Source organism: Schistocerca cancellata, chromosome 7 (genome assembly GCF_023864275.1).
Source record: "Schistocerca cancellata isolate TAMUIC-IGC-003103 chromosome 7, iqSchCanc2.1, whole genome shotgun sequence".
Classification (NCBI taxonomy): Eukaryota; Metazoa; Arthropoda; class Insecta; order Orthoptera; family Acrididae; genus Schistocerca; species Schistocerca cancellata.
Genome location: NC_064632.1, coordinates 459,990,979 through 460,002,074, shown reverse-complemented (window position 1 = coordinate 460,002,074; position 11,096 = coordinate 459,990,979).

The window sequence follows — 11,096 nt, the reverse complement described above, 5'->3', positions numbered from 1 at the left end:
GTTTTCCTAGAAAGCATTTAATGCAATATATAACGATGTTTCATACCTACCACCGGCTCTGAACATATATTTTCACCAACAAATAGAGGGTAGATTGAAATAAGCACCAAGTACAATTTCATCAGTGGGATACCTGTTTGTGATGATACTCAAGTTTTCTTTGATTTGTTCAGCAACTGAAATATCTGAGTTGGGGCGTCGATAAAACCGATTATTGATTTATTCCGAATGTCAAGTACAACTTCTATCCGTACTATCTCACATGAACAATATACTTCAGTTACGCTGTGAGGTAAACTGCTTCTAGCAGAAACAAAGTCCCTGCCATCACCTATATGTAATATATCTTTTCTCAACACTGTTAGATCCTTTTTAAGAACTTCTACTGAGCTCATCTCCTGCCGTAGGCAACTATACCGATTTGAGCTTCAGTGCTTTCTGTTAGCGCCTGCAGCTTTGGTTCCTTAACCAAACAGCTGCGACGATTTACAGCTATAAAACTATTGCTATGTCTACCCTTTTCCTGTGTTCGTCCTGCATTCTTTGAGACTTGTAGCAGCCCAGACATGGTTCTCTGTCTTCCAAATTGACTCTATCGATGCTGGCCTCTCACTGTTAATTTATCGCTCAATACCATATTTTTTTCGATATTCGCGAAATTCTCAGCTCTTGCAGTGGTCTGCTTTTTATTTTGTTCATTCATCAAATCAAATGTTTCAAATGGCTCTGAGCACTATGGGACTTAACTTCTGAGGTCATCAGTCCCGTAGAACGTAGAACTACTTAAACCTAACTAACCTAAGGACCTCACACACATCCATGCCCGAGACAGGATTCGAACCTGCGACCATAGCGGTCTCGTGGTTCCAGACTGTAGCGCCTAATACCGCTTCATTCATCATTTCCATTTCTTTATCCTATTGGACATTTATGAGAATATTGTGTATGATTTTTATATGAAAATTAGCGCATTCTGAAAAACTAGGCATCCAGGTATTTTTCATCTTAAATTGAACCGAAACAGATAAAAACAATTTTCAGTGGCAGTGCAATTTATATTTTGCAATCATTTCTGTTTCCTAAATGTACAAAATTATCACAATTTACATTTTAATATCAATGTAATATCTTTGAAGTAAGTTTTGTACCACGATGGTCTTCAGTTATTAGCTGGTACCATGTGACAGAAGTGTGTGTTATGTTTCTGCGGCAGCCGCTGGCGAAAGTGCCGTGTTACGCAGCGTATCTCTTTAGTTCCTTCTTGTTTTGTGAAATACTGCTGACTACTAAAGTTATGAATTTGATCTGAAGAATGTATATGATGAGAAGGGAATGTACTGTCTGTGTAAAAAGTACACGAAGAGATTTTTGCTAGTTTAAATAAATAGGCATTTAGGAAGCTTATGTTTTATTCAAATAGCTGATAAAAAACCCGGAGGACCATTACTAACAACAGGTTAGCAGATGAAACGTACCTCGAGACAACAACGTCAAAGTATCCGCAATCATTTACTGAATATACTCCAAACTAATTCGAAGTGCAAAATCGAAGTGGCCGACACTAAAAGTCCTTCGTTTAACTAATAGTTTTTGATAACATAATTGTGGGAGCTGGGTACCTTTCAGACTGAAGCCTTTTGTGTACTTTCCCGAGACCTTCTAACCTAAAAAACAGCAGCGAGGTTAATTTAAAGGATGGAAATGCGTGTCAGAAAATGTGGCAGTCTCGACTGTTTTCCCTTAATTGCAAATAGGAGAAAAAAGAACCGTTCTAATCAGAAGTAAAAGACTAGGTGAAAGGAATTTTGTTGTGCAACACTGGAATCCAATGCTTTGAAAATACTATTTACAAATTTCAGAAGTGACACCATTTAACACAGTAAGCAGCTGTTAAAGTATTCTTTAGTAGTGACATGTTTCAGTCCAAGACAACTTCCAGTACAACGTAGGCCGTCAGTAGAAATGACATTGGAATATAATGTCTAAAAAGGAGTACAATGTCAAACAGTCGAATAGAAAGAATATAGGAAGTAAACATGCTTTTGTGGTATAGAATACGAACATCCAACTTCGACAGGCAATCATTCTTGGAAATTGCCCTGAACAGCAGACGACTTTTTGATGTTATGATCATGGTGTGGCGTCACTGTTCTCCAGAGTAATGTTGCTGTTGATGCAAGCTGTACTGGTAAACAGACTTCGAATTAAGCTCGTTGCTTACTGAAGAATACTTTTGTTGCGGAGCACAACCAATAAAAATATTTCATTTTGAACATACGTATATCAAAGAAAATGACAACATTTGATTCCGGTATGAATCTTTTAGAAAGCAGTGGATTATTAGTGTGCATGTCCCGGTCCAGCACTTGGTCTTACAATTCGACTAATCTTCAGTGCGAGATTAGTACCTTCCTTATGGTTAGAAACTTTCAACAGTTATCAAAGAAGGTGATATTTTGAAAGGCACACTCGCTTTTTGCTGTACTGTTGCTTCAAGTGCACAAAGATCATGTGCACTTTCATAAACTCTGCTGTCCTGAAGGGCCGTTCATTATCTCGTTAATGCAATGCTCTCATTCGTTTCTGATTGTTCGCTAACAAACAATACTGAGATGAGCGAAGACAGCACCAGCGCTTTAACAGAACGTACTAAATCATGATGTGTTACAGACTGACCTCACGGATTTGTATTCTTTGTTCTGGCTCACGTACTTCCAATGATCGATGTTGTCCAGTGTAATTCTGTGCGTCGTAAATCAAACGATTAATGGCTTACGATAGTGTAGCATTCAGATACGTTTCATTTGCACATGACAATAAAATATAAGCTAAAGCCACTTCGAAATCTGCTACCAGTGTCCACAAGGATAAGGTTGTTTCTTATCAAGGACAGAATATATACAAGATGTTTCCTTTTTTAACTCGATTTTACTAGGTCGCTCTCTTATCTGTCTGCCTGTTCGGTAAAAAATGTGGAGCTGATTTTTTCCGATAACTTAGAGACATGAAATTTAAAACGTAGCTGGGAACAACTGGATGACAGTGCAATAATAACTCGCTTTGTTGTCTATTTGCTGAGAAAGGGTGGGGTGTTGAAAATGTTATGTAATGATTGACATTTCGGCTGCTTGCACGACTGACATATTGTGTGTGGTGTAACACAGTGGTTTCAGGCGGTATGAATGGGTGCACCGCTGTGCAGAGGGAGGAGAGAGGAGGAGATAGACAGGGAGGGGGCAGCGGTTTTCAAGGTCAGAGAAAGAGAGAGAGAGAGAGAGAGAGAGAGAGAGAGAGAGAGGAGAGAGAGAGAGAGAGAGAGTGGGGGAGGGGCAATGGATAGAGAGAGTGGGGTGGAGGTGTTCGACAGAGAGATTGGGGAGCACCCGTTCGCCAAAGAAAGAGGGGGGATCAGGAGATAGAAGGAGAGAGGGAAAGAGGAGATGGATAGAGAGAGGGGAAGAAAAAGGTGGACAGAGAGCAGCAGAGAAGATGAACAGAGAGATGGGGAGGAGGTGATGTGTGTAGTATAAATGACATAATTATGATTTACAGGGGCGAGACCGCATGTATAAAGCTAGTATTGAAGTAAAAATCTTACAAAAAATGAATGAAATTAATTTTCTTGCTTCTTTCCTTTGGGAAAATAAAAATTAAATGGACTGATATATTTTTACTAGGTAAGTGTAACACTATTCTCTTTAAGATATGATCAGGTGAAAAGACATTGAAATAATCATGAAATTCAACACCTTTCTTATAGTCTCATCACAATGCTTAAAATACACTGAGGAGCTTCACATAAACAATACTAAAAATCTCAAAATATGTAAATCAAAATAAATTTCTAACATAACAAGTTTTTAAATCGGAATAAAAGTGTAAAATAATATTTTCTAGCTCCATACTTTTTATGACCTCATACACACAGTTCTGATAATGAATTTTTAATAGGTATGCAAATATTTGTAAGATTTTAAACGAAAAACGTAAAGCTTGCAATACATAATTGATGCAAGAATAGTTACTATCCACGGCTTTATAGAGAAGCTATCGAAATTTATAAACATAACGATAATTTTAATGGGAAAGAGGAGGCTATGAAACTTAGCGATATATGGACAGTGGCTCTACAAAATTGCTAACAATTTTTATCTTTGACAAGGTGGTAATCGATAGTCAACCTTATATTTGCTATGGATTATCACTGCTCATCACGTGTCACCTGAACCACGCCCCCCTTTCTCACAATATATAAGTCGCTCTCAGACACCCGACCAGTGAGTCGGCAAGACTCAGCGGAGCAGCGCCTCTGAGGAAGTCCAGCGCAGTCCTGGACGAAACGTAAGGAGCAGAAAAGTTCTTGGACCACGACCTCACATCCCGGAAAGTATATCAACAGCCATGTCAACCGGTCGTGAAAGCCTTCATTCTACAATAAGAATAGTTAACTTCCTGACTATTGCCTATTGAATGCACCACAAGACTGTTGTTATAAATCCTACAATTATTTTCATTGCTATTAAAAATTCTCAATCACAGTTTTTTTAAACTATCTGAAAGGTGCTAGGAATCTCTATGGAGCTAGGAGAAATTATTTTATATGTTTTAGTCTTGTGTATCTTCTTTCTCAAGTAGTAGCCTTATATCTTGTTCTGTCTTCAAAAAAGCCACTTTTTCCTTGGTCTTCTTGTTTCTCTCTTTCTTATAGGTCTATAGCATATTAAATGTCTGAATATTCTTTCTGAGGCCATTCTATCAATTTGCTCCTTCCATTTTGTTATACTGTTTTCTATTATTCATTCGAGCTACCGCTATTCTTCCCTTATTTCAGAATTATTTTTTATTTCTCAAAATACATCCTTCCACTTTCCTTAAACATTTCATTTCAGTTTACTGCATCCTTCTTTGATACTTCTTAGTTTTTCTGCAGGTCTCACTTCTACATGTGAGCTTAGATGTTTTCATTCCTTTGCAGAATTTTATTTATGTTTGCTTCTATCGGCTAATGTTCTTCGTGTCATTTGAAATTTATTTAACTTATTGGAGATGTCATTATCATATTCATAGCTTGCATCACACCATAAATGCTTCAAGTGAGATTCCTGTTTAACTGATATTCCATTCAACATTATTTTAGAGTGTACTGGTTATTTTCCTGTAAAAGCAATATTACTTCTGCTAATCTGCAGAGTCCGGTGTCATCTTCCATTTATTTTCTGATATTTTCAACTTTTAGAATTTACCTATTGAGTCCAAGTGATGCAGAGAAAATTGTAAATTATCTTCCATCTATTGCAAAATTATTTGGTCATCAGCAAAGACTACAAATTAATTTTATACTTGGATTGACTTTGTGTTTCCATTATCTAACAATGTCGTCAATATATGTGTTAAATAAAATGGATAAAAGAATGCGCACTTGTACTCCTCTGTTAACTGCTGCTGGTCCTGTTCTCTCTTTGCCTGTGTTAATTACAATTTCATCACTTACATACAAACGTATTAAATATTTAGGATAAACCCTTCTTTTCATTGTACTCCACAGCATAAACCTCTTTGCTCTATCGAAGGCTTTTGACAAACAACGAATGCAGTATGAGTCTCCAGATTATGTTCTCGTTTCCTTAAAGTTATCTGCCGCACTATTGTAATATTGTCACTGAATGTCAGTCCTTTAGTAAAACTACAGTGTTCTCCAGTAAGAGTAACTATTCGTGAATTTAATTTGTTGTCAGTTTTCTGTAGGCTTAATACTTCATGCTTTTCACAGGCACTTCTAGTTCCTTTTGTATAGAGTGATATTACTTCTGCTATTCTGCAAGAGTCGGGTGTCATCTTCCATTTTCAGCTTTCATTTAATAATGCAGCAGCCTCACTAGCAACATTAAAGCTCGAGATTTAATAAGCTCTGCATTAAAAGTATCTGGTAGTGGAGCTTCTCTGTTCTTCATCTGCTTTAAATCTTTTTGTATCTTCTGCAATGTAATAATGTGATTTCTGTATATTTCGTCATCTTGTCCTTTGTCCTTGTCTATTTTCATTAGTTCAATTTTATCATTGTTTTCTATCCTTAATCCCTGATTACTTTTTTATCCAAGCTTATTTGTCTGTTACATGTAATCGAGCAGAATCTTTCCTGCTTGTCGTTTCAGGAGTTTGTAAGCTATCTCTTATCTACTTCGTAAATAATTTTTATTGTGGTATCGTTTTATCCCAAGATTCTTGATGAGCTTCTCCCACAATTTTCTTAATGTAGTTCTATTTCTTCTGTATTGTTCAGTGGATCTGTAATGTAAGTTTTTCCTTACTCTTTAATTGCATTATCTGTATCTTCATTCTATATCTTATGACACCATTTCTCTTCCTAAATATCGTTTTTCTCCGTATTTATTCCGCCATGGCTTAGATCACACATGCTTTTATGTTTTACTATTTTGTATTTACATTATTTTCTGTAGATCGATTTTCTAAATAAATCTTGAGTCGCTGCTGAAACAGACTTCTTACACTGTCGTGTTGCAGAAGGTATACTTTGGAAAATTCATCTACAAGTTTACTCCTCGTAAAAGTTTGTTTCTTCTGTGCCTGACTATGTCGCTACCGCTATGTTCCCTAGAACTTTCTGTTCACTGTGAAATAACCAACAATCGATCTGTAGCCCCTTGCACTCCATATGACTTTGTGCATATCCTTCTTCCTAAGGAAAACGTTGGTAATTTTCATATCGTTATATGTTGAACAGTCACATTATTCGTGTCCACTGTTATGTATGATCTACTCTCCAAAAGTTCCTATTGTTCTAGACATCGGCAAATTCCCTACGCGTGTATTAAGGTCTCCACTTACAATCTGATAATCTTTCTTGTTTTGGTCTTTTTTTCGAAGGTCGTAGAACACCTCAGTTTCCTTTCTTCTTTCGTCTTCAGAGACGTATACACGTATTGTTGTCAGGTACCCTCCCGCAGTCTTTTAGACTTACTGACACAATTCTTTCGTTTATGAAAGTACAGCCGTGAATTTTGTTCTTCCACATACGATCAGTCGAAATTGCTGCTCCACATTTCGCTTTACTTTTAGGGTTTACTCAGCTGGAAACTGTTGGACAGTCATCAAAATCCATTCCATTTTAGTTTCCTTTTCGAGTCAGTTATTACTGCCATAAGAACTTTTCTAGCCTCTAACTCACGGTTTAGCTGTTCTCTTCCTCCCAGTCCTCGTACATTAAGTCCTTTCTTTTATTCTGTCCGGATTCCGTATCGTTTGTCCTTGTCATGTTTTGGTCGTTTCCTTTGAAATTCGTTCGTCTTTCTTTTGTGAAGATAGATGGCGTGTACAAGATTGCTCTATAAGAGGACACCAGCCTGTTGATATGGTAGCCGAGTGTTAGTGCTGCCACCTTGAAGTCTCCTGACCTGCCGGTTTCCTCTCGGGAATTTCTTTCTTAGCCGAAGGTTCCACTATTTTGCGCCAGGAACTCACCTTTAACCCTCTATCGACTGCTATACTGCTAATGAGAGAGTGCATTACCCCAGGGCTACGCGGTTATCACCTTCGTTAACGGGAGAGCATGATTTGTTGATAGAGCAACTAAGTGATCGCAGAGGCGTAACGCGAGGTTTTACTGCCGCAGCGTATTTGGCACTCACTGGGACCATCGTGACAGTGCAGACGTTTAGCTAGTTATGGGACAACCGACTGTTTTAACAGTCGATTGGTCGGTCGATCGCTTTTTCGTTTAGTCAGTTTTTTCAGTGGAATGAAACTAATCTCTGCTGCCACTTCAACTGTATGAATGTGTTCACCTCACTCACCGGGTTTAATATTGTTTCACTCAGTGCGAGACTACCGATTGTAATAAGTCTCCGTCGTTTGTGTACTTTTTTTTTCTTAACTCACTGACCAGGTTTGAGTGGTTTCATTCAATGGGAGACAACCGACTGACACAAGCCTCCGGATTTGAGTGGTTTTATTTACATGCGTTTTCAGCCTTTATGGTTATAAATGAACTATGACTTTTTTCACTCTCAAATGAAGTATCTTATTTCAAGGAGATGTGAATAAATCTCTTATACCTAAAAATTAATTATTTTCAAAACGTATGCATTTACTTACTTAAATACGAATTTTCGTACTTGTGGCATTAAATACAAAATTTTTACTGGTTTTAAAAGTTTACCTTATGGTGCAGTATTGTAAATTTACGTATATAAGCGCAACGCAATCTGACTTTCAATAATCCCTACAAAAGAATGGCGCTGACTAACAATAACCTATATGTTTCACTAATCACTTACCTCACAAAAATCTTCGTTACTCGAACTACTGCAATACAGCGAGCGCCACTACTGGCAGCTAAATAAAAGATTCAAACTACTGAAGACACTAACTACTGATAGGCATACTTAGCAAATGAAAGATTTTGATAGAGAACAAACAATGTATTTACCTTAATAGTGTTCAAAAGTCATAATATATATATCAGTTCATGATATCCAGTATTACAAAATTACTCTTTCTGGCGGACACACGTCCAGATCGTCCGCTCTTAAAATTCTGCCATCTCTCTCCCCACACCCACCACTGCTGGCGGCTCACCTCCAACTGCGCAAAGCCACGCGCTGTTAACAGCCAACTGCCCAACACTACAATAGAAAATTTCAACAACGCAAACCAGCCACAGACTGCACACAGCACAGTCAGTGATTTTCATACAGAGCGCTAGATGACGTACCAACATAAAAACCTAAACAGCCTACTTACACTCTCTCTTCCTGCAGGTTAGCACCCAACATCGATTATCCTTTTTCGGTAAAAAACGTGAACATAAACCACATACGATACAAATTGTTTTTTAATTGTTGACTAGATCAGTTGAATTTTAAGCACATGCTGCCACTTGTGAAACACATTTATTCGCGAAGAATATTTGTCATCATTCGTTAATTTCCTTTGGATTTCTTCGCTGAATATAGTTTCATAATATGAATCACCCATGCAAATACTGTACATCGCATCAAACTTATTTTGAGGATCACGTCTTAATCAGTCAAATGATTTCTCACTGTCATATATATTACTCTGATTCATATATACTTACAGAATATTTATGTAGTATTTAAGGCTCCTTTGTTTACATCAGGTTTTTGGTACGACAGAATCACTTGCAGTATTATTCGTTTCCATTTAATCGGTACAAACGAACAAAATACACTTATAAATTTCTAACTATGCAGCTCCTTAAAACAGTCAAAACGCAATAATCTTGACAATGCAACCCGTGATACCTCTAAAGTTAGCCTTATGTATGTTGAAATGTGTGTGCGTAATAATGTTAATATGTATATATGTTTTTCGCGTTCTAAGCGTTTGTGTATCGTGTAAACGAGGCCACAATGGTTAACGAACTCAGTATTCGCCTCGACGAGTGTGGGGAAACCGTGTAAAACACCAGAATCAGGTTGGCTGGAAAAGCTATTCTAAACGACGGCAAATCAAACTGAGACGGCTTTCACCTACCCAAATCTGGAACACAGCAAACAGAGAAATTTTGAAAGTTATACCTGAAAATTGCTCAGGCGAATTTCATTATAACATCTTGTACCCATCTTCAAATACGCTGTGAGCGTATTCTCTCAGTGGCACGTGAAATAATGAAATAATATGAAAGAGAATGATGATGGTAATAATGTTGTTGTTGTTGTGGACTTCAGTCGTGAGACTGGTTTGATGCAGCTCTCCACGCTACTCTATCCTGTGCAAGCTTCTTCATCTCCCAGTACCTACTGCAACCTACATCCTTCTGAATCTGCTTAGTGTATTCATCTCTTGGTCTCCCTCTACGATTTTTACCCTCCACACTGCCCTCCAATACTGAATGTGTGATGCCTTGATGCCTCAGAACATGTCCTACCAACCGATCCCTTCTTCTAGTCAAGTTGTGCCACAAACGCCTCTTCTCCACAATCCTATTCAGTACCTCCTCATTCGTTATGTGATCTACCCATCTAATCTTCAGCATTCTTCTGTAGCACCACATTTCGAGAGCTTCTATTCTCTTCTTGTCCAAACTATTTATCGTCCATGTTTCACTTCCATACATGGCTACACTCCATACATATACATTCAGAAACGACTTCCTGACACTTAAATCTATACCCGATGTTAACAAATTTCTCTTCTTCAGAAACGGTTTCCTTGCCATTGCCAGTCTACATTTTATATCCTCTCTACTTCGAGCATCATTAGTTATTTTGCTCCGCAAATAGCAAAACTCCTTTACCGCTTTAAGTGTCTCATTTCCTAATCTAATTCCCTCAGCATCACCCGACTTAATTCGACTACATTCCATTACTCTCGTTTTGCTTTTGTTGATGTTCATCTTATATCCTCCTTTCAAGACAATGTCCATTCCGTTCAACTGCTCTTCCAAGTCTTTTGCTGTCTCTGACAGAATTAGAATGTCATCGGCGAACCTCAAAGTTTTTATTTCTTCTCCATGGATTTTAATACCTACTCCGAATTTTTCTTTTGTTTCCTTTACTGCTTGCTCAATATACAGATTGAATAACATAGGGGAGAGGCTACAACCCTGTCTCACTCCCTTCCCAACCACTGCTTCCATTTCATGTCCCTCGACTCTTATAACTGCCATCTGGTTTCTGTACAAATTGTAAATAGCCTTTCGCTCCCTGTGTTTTACTCCTGCCACCTTCAGTATTTGAAAGAGAGTATTCCAGTCAACATGTCAAAATCTTTCTCTAAGTCTACAATTGCTAGAAACGTAGGTTTGCCTTTTCTTAATCTAGCTTCTAAAATAAGTCGTAGGGTCAGTATTGCCTCACGTGTCCCCATATTTCTACGGAATCCAAACTGATCTTCCCCGAGTTCGGCTTCTACTAATTTTTCCATTCGTCTGTAAAGAATTCGCGTTAGTATTTTGCAGCCGTGACTTATTAAACTGATAGTTAGGTAATTTTCACATCTGTCAACGGCTGCTTTCTTTGGGATTGGAATTATTATATTCTTCTTGAAGTCTGAGGGTATTTCGCCTATCTCATACATTTTGTTCACCAGATGGTAGAGTTTTGCCAGGACTG